Source organism: Octodon degus, unplaced genomic scaffold (genome assembly GCF_000260255.1).
Source record: "Octodon degus isolate 3935 unplaced genomic scaffold, OctDeg1.0 scaffold00159, whole genome shotgun sequence".
Taxonomy (NCBI): Eukaryota; Metazoa; Chordata; class Mammalia; order Rodentia; family Octodontidae; genus Octodon; species Octodon degus.
In genome coordinates this window covers 2203719-2209879 of record NW_004524735.1, presented here as the reverse complement: position 1 = coordinate 2209879, position 6161 = coordinate 2203719, and the positions used below count along the sequence as shown (strand labels likewise).

Sequence of the window (6161 nt, the reverse complement as noted above, 5' to 3'; positions counted from 1 at the left end):
AAGTGATGACCTAAAGAATCTCACTATACAAAACCCCAAAGAAAAGCCACATTATAGAGATCAAGAAGGAACTCTAATTGAAGGAGCCGATGTACAAACACAGAATAAGGAATAACACAATGGCACCATTTTTTAGAAAGAGAAAAAGACAAACAGCTACATTAATAAGTCACAGCAATCAAGCAAAACTAAGTATAATTAGAAAGAAATATGCCATTTAAGTATTTTATAATTTGGATACAAATGTTCTGTCTAGTTCTTAAAACACAATTTCTCATTAGAAACTCAAGTTTAGGAATCTTGTGTCAGATACCTGATTTGAAGAGATACACTAAAGCTAGAAAATGCTTAAAGATACATAATGAGATCAAACCCTTATGAGGAAATATTTTGAGCTTCTCGATTTTCAGTGATGTGATATAATCATAGATACATTTGTGTTCTGTGCCCCTGGTTGGCATACAGAGTTCCGAAACACTTGGGTACAGCTCTGGGAGAATCCTTTGCTCTAGTATTTGCTTGTCAAATCTGTGTCTTAATACAGAGCTCATGGGACCTTTGGCATTTCTGAGCGACACAAGTATCTGATCCAACGAGTCTAAATCCTTTAGCATTTCCTGGGCAATGGAAGCACCGTCTACCTCACTGATGCAACTCTTCCTTGCACTGGATGGAAAGGCACTGTCAAGGGGATCTCTTTAGTGATCAGAAGTTTGAAATTTCAGTCCCTCGGCCCCGAATCTTGGAGGGATGAGGAGTTGAGCATTGAGTTGGTCGACAAAGGTGAAGAAAGTAAATAGTATGCCTATAAAAAGAGGCCACCTACAGAAGTAAATCAATGGAACAATGGGGAAAGCTTTTGGATTTCTGAACACACTGGAGGTTGCCTGAAGGTAAAGTGTGGAAGCCCACGTGTTTTCCCATAGCTCAAGTCCTAGGTAGACTTTGCTTCCATAGGGCTGTTCTTCAGTGCCTTTGGTGTCCTTTACCAATGTAACAAATATCTAACCGTGAGTAAAAGATCTCCATAGAATCTTAGAACAAATCAACTAAGTACTAGCAAATTAACAGAACCCATAGAGTAGGTTAAGGGAATTTCTGCTTATATATGGAAGCACAGGTACAACCTGGCACATGTGATTGGCACCAGTGGCAAGCAACTTGTGGGACTGAGCCCTTAACACATGGAACCCAACTCTAACTCCAGGCCGATGGTATTGGAAGTGAACTGAACAACCAGCTATCCAATTTTTGCTCATTGTATGGGGAAAACCACATACGTATTTTTTTTTATCAGAGACAAACTGTTCTGTATTATGGTAGCTTGAGCATGAAAATAGACACAAAGTGCTTTCCTTCAGTGCTTTCTTTCTTGTCATCTCTCCTATGAGAGAACCTAAACAAACTGTGACGAGGAGCTGGAAGACATTAGGGAGGCTGATCAAAGTGGTGTATACAGCACATATCATAATTGCCACTTTTTACAGTAAGTTATTCCTGCATGAAAATTCTTCAGTCTTTTAAAAAGCTGTTTGTGTTTGTTAATTGGCACCTATGGAACATAGTTCCCAATTCATGCAGACTGGAAGACAAAAGCACTCTCTTTGCAGAAGACTACATTTCAAAAGAAAGCCCTCCGGTCTTTGAGCAAGGCATTTCTGCCTTGCAAAACTGGCAAGCCTTAAAAAATGTTTATGTGTACAATAAGCAGAGAAAGAATTTACAAATTTTCTAAAACAGCTCTATGAAAAGAAAATCAAAGCCTATAATCAAAAAGCTTATTTAAAATTGAGTCAAAGTGAGGAAAATATTGATGCCGTTTGAGCAAGTGCTTGTTTTCCAATTTCATGACACGTGGGCTAAAGAAAGATAAGAGGAAAAAGGAGAAATATAAGGCCTCCAACAGAAAGAATGAAAAGAGCGATTAATAATCACAAGTGAACTGTCACTTTGAATTTATTAAATGTGTAATATTAGAAATATAGCTTGGTGAAATTTTACATTATTTAACCATGATGGGTATCTTTATGAGAAACAATAAGCATTTTGTTAGATGGCTTAAAATTATTACTCTGGAAACATGAGGATGTAAAACATGAAACTATTTTTTGCTGGATAATTTAAAACATTGATCATACTTAATTTCTAATTTTCAGAGAACAAAGTATTCATGTGATCAGTGAAGAGTCATTGCATACAGTGACATTAAGTGAAAGAAGAAATTCAGTGAGATTTGATACTGAAATTATCAATTGCATTTATTTAATAATCCTAAGAGAACAAACTAGTACACAGAATTGTGGACTAGAGTAACTGATATTAGAGTAAAAATTCAATTCTTGCTTAGCATGAGAACTGTTCAAACAATATTCCTGAGGGAAGTCTAGAATCTAGTAAGAGTGAATAGATCTATGGCCTTCATTATATTTTTAAGGAATACACATTTGTTTGTTTGGTCTAAATTATTTTCTGGGTGCTTTTTATGCATGTATTTTACAATTTAGCTGCTGTTAAAAGATTGCTATTATTATCATATGTAGGGAAGTAATTTATCTGTAGTATTATATACAAAATAATGCTATGTGTTAGAATAAACCTAAATATATTGCATCAGTATATTGTGGTAGTTATTCTACAGGCCTTAGATTTCCAATTATTTAACTTATTTTAATGAGTATGTTAGACTAGGGCTAGATGACATTCAAAGGTTTAAGAAAATATAATTAAAGATCACTATACATCATATTCGATTGCTGTAATAAACTTATAAGAAGCTATTTGTGGTATTTCTAAGTATAAAGTTGACATCTAACAAAAGTCAGCAAATGATCCTTCTGTGGTTTGACACCAAGGCTTCATATGTTGAAATTTATTACCTTTCGTGAGGTACTCACAAGGTGGAAACATCCTGACTGTTGCGTTTAGAGGTAAGGTCTTGGGGAAGTGATTATGTGAGATCATTACAATATGTTGAAATCTGGTAACTTTATAAAGAGAGGGGGAGAGAGCAAAGAAACTCATAGAACTTCCATTCCCTGTCTTCTGTAATGTGATGGTATCTGCCCCCCAGGATTCTGTCTACAAGCTCCTCAGTAGATAACCCCCCAAAGTATAAATCTAGAGCATTCAATGGTATATAAATAAATACTTTGTGAAAGATGAAATGCAGGTTTGTGAGAATGACTATTAGGATCCCTGTGGGAACTGATTTATTTTTTTATTTATCCATTTTTGGTACCAGGAATATAACTTAGAACCTTGAACTTCCCAGGCAGGCACTTGTGCTACTCAGCTATATGCCTAGTCCAAGAACTCATTTTAAACATCAGAACTTTAAGCTGAGATGGAAACTATGGGATGATCTTGCAGAAGAGCATTTTATTAAGAAGTATCCTGAGCACTGGTATGTTGCTCAGAAGCATGTGGGCCAGTGTGCAAGTGAGAGAAAGGAAGGTGTCAGAAAAATCAGGGAGGAAAAAAACTTCCACGTATTTTAAGGCATATGAATGAAAGGAAGGAGGGGTAAGGAGGCCTTGACAGTCAGTGGTTATCTTGATTTTTGCAGTCAAATTGACCAGAAAAATCACAATCTCACAAAACATCAGCGTCAAAGAAGTTCCCTATGGACATACATAAAGTCTTTCTATAAGTGGTTCTGAATCCAAACAATATGTAGTAACATTATGGGATGTTCAAAAATGATCTAACGTAGTATCCTTGATAATGTGAGTAATGCTGCTCCTTTCCCAACCCCAAGGGGAGTCTGGCTCGGATTTTGTTCACCATCTAGATGAGAATTTTTAGGATATTTGATCATTTTTGTCACTTGTTTTGTATCAACTTCCTCAAACATTGAACCATGTTAAAAAGTGACTAAAACATGCCCAGGTTTTACATTTATTCTTTCTGGCCCTCTTAGAAGACATCTCATGATCCCCATTAAGTGCAGTTCTTCTTAGCACAGTGAGTCAAAAATCAAACATAAGTCAAGAAGGTAGACTCCCAAGGGTCTTTGCTTGAACAGTGTTAACAACTATTATGAGGAGATTTGCACAGTATTTCTCTGGGATAAAGGAAAATTTCACAGTTCTAACACTGTTATTAAGGGGTGAACAACAGGAGCTGGGAATTTGGCTCAGTATTCAGTGCCTGCCTGGCAAGCCTGACCTCCCTGGTATCTCCTTAAATGAACAAAAAAAATTTAGAAAAAATACTTGAACAAAAGCCAACACTCACAATTTAAAGTACAAGAGGTTAAATGTGGCTCATGGTTCAGGAGATTGAGTGGATGGCCAGGTGAGTCCAAGCAGCAGCATCACATCAGGATGGTGCAGTACAGCAAAGGTGCTCCATGCATGGCAACTGGGAGGCAGAGAAGGAGGTAGCACCAGGAGGGACAAGCCAGGGAGCAGATACAGAACCCAAGGTCAAGCTTGACTGCCACACCACAAACCAAGACGTGTACTCTATTCATTACTGCAGTGGCCTCAAACCAATCACGTTGATGCAAATGAAGCTTAAACATCACATATATCTATCAGGAATGTTCCTGTAATTATAATCAAGTCTGGATGTCTGAAACCTTGAGGATGGGTTTGTCTTGGTTTCTTGGTTCAGATTGTTCATTCTATGCATGCATGTCCAGCTCTAAGGAAAAAAATATCCTGGTGAGAGTGTGTGGGTGAAACAAAAATAGTCTTTTTAAAAACACACTCATTGAAATCAGAGGGAGACAGAAGGAGAAAGAGAGGGAGAGAGAGGGATTGGGAGAGGGAGTGGAAGAGAGAGAGAGAGAGATTATACTTCTCACAGTAATAGTTAGCTGTAAATTCATCAATATATCTATTAATTCCCCCAAAAGCATAGCACCCTCACAGTTTAGTCACAGTACAAGACTACTGACACTGAACACATTAAACTTTTAGGGTACAATTCAGAATTAAATCATAACACTGCACTTGAAAAGTTTAAACGCTTTATCTGTTGTAACATAAAATGTTGATTTAAAATGCACTATACACATGAAAATTCTAAAATTAAAGATAGGAAAAGTTGTGATTAGCCTTAGTTAGGTCAGTATTTCTGAGACACGTGACAAAAACACCATTCTTAAAAGAAAAATGATAAGAAATCAGATAGTCTCTAATATACCTTCTAAAATTTCCAAGGACTTCTTTTGTATTAGTATTTTATTCATCCATTATTTTCTCGAAGCAAACTTTGGAATCACTTACTGCACATTATAGGTACAACTTAACACATCTGCTCTTAATGTGTTTTAGGCAACCACTAATTTTTTTTTGTGCAAATTGGATTACTTTGCACTTTGCTATTTGTTCTAATGATCTGGTGTCTTCCACTCAGCAGAGATCCTGAATGATGTTCTTATGTTTACCAACATTTCACCAATTTTATTTGTTATTATTAAGTGCTTTTCCTTCAGACATATAAAAGTCTAATTATCAATTCTTATGTAAGTAGAGATTTTACCTGTTACCAGTTAGTGACTACTACAGTTTAAACTCCTCTGAACCTTCCTTTACAACACCTTGTTGTTTGATTTTTTTACTGCCTCAGGTTTATTTGTATAAAGAGCACAGGTGGACACCAGCCATCCACAGATGGCATCCAAAGGGCCATATTAGTCCTTCTGTTTTTATATCAGCAGATAGGCTTTCACCGTGCAGCCTTCATGGGGGCCTGGGCACCTTTGGGAGCCTGGGATGGAGCAGAAGCTAGAGCCTGAGCCTCACCTGGACCCTGGACCTTTGGCTGGTAAGCCCTGCGACTGTTGGCAATGCAGGCGTGGATATGCTTCCGAAGGTTGGGGTGGGCATTATAGACAAGTCAAGTGAGCCTGTGATTTACTCCCTTTGGAATGATCTTGGGCTTGACTGCCTTGAGTTTGATGAGGGCCCTGATAGCCTCGGCGCGTGCACTCATGGCCTTGGCATTGCTTGCTTGTATCTTCTTGAAGCCCTTCTTGTTGTGATTCTGGGAAAAACGCATATTCCTAAGGAACTTGGGATCTAACTTCTTCAGAGATTTGTATCTTTGTGACCGAGGTTGTTTTTCTTTCTTTCTTTCTTTCTTTCTTTCTTTCTTTCTTTCTTTCTTTCTTTCTTTCTTTCTTTCTTTCTTTCTTTCTTTCTCTCTCTCTC

At 37.4% G+C, this 6161-nt stretch overlaps 1 pseudogene; it reads right to left on the bottom strand.

The window, feature by feature from the left end:
- LOC101574196 overlaps positions 1-6009 on the bottom strand; it is a 46534-nt pseudogene extending 40525 nt beyond the window's left edge.
- Between the last annotated feature and the right edge of the window lie 152 nt (positions 6010-6161).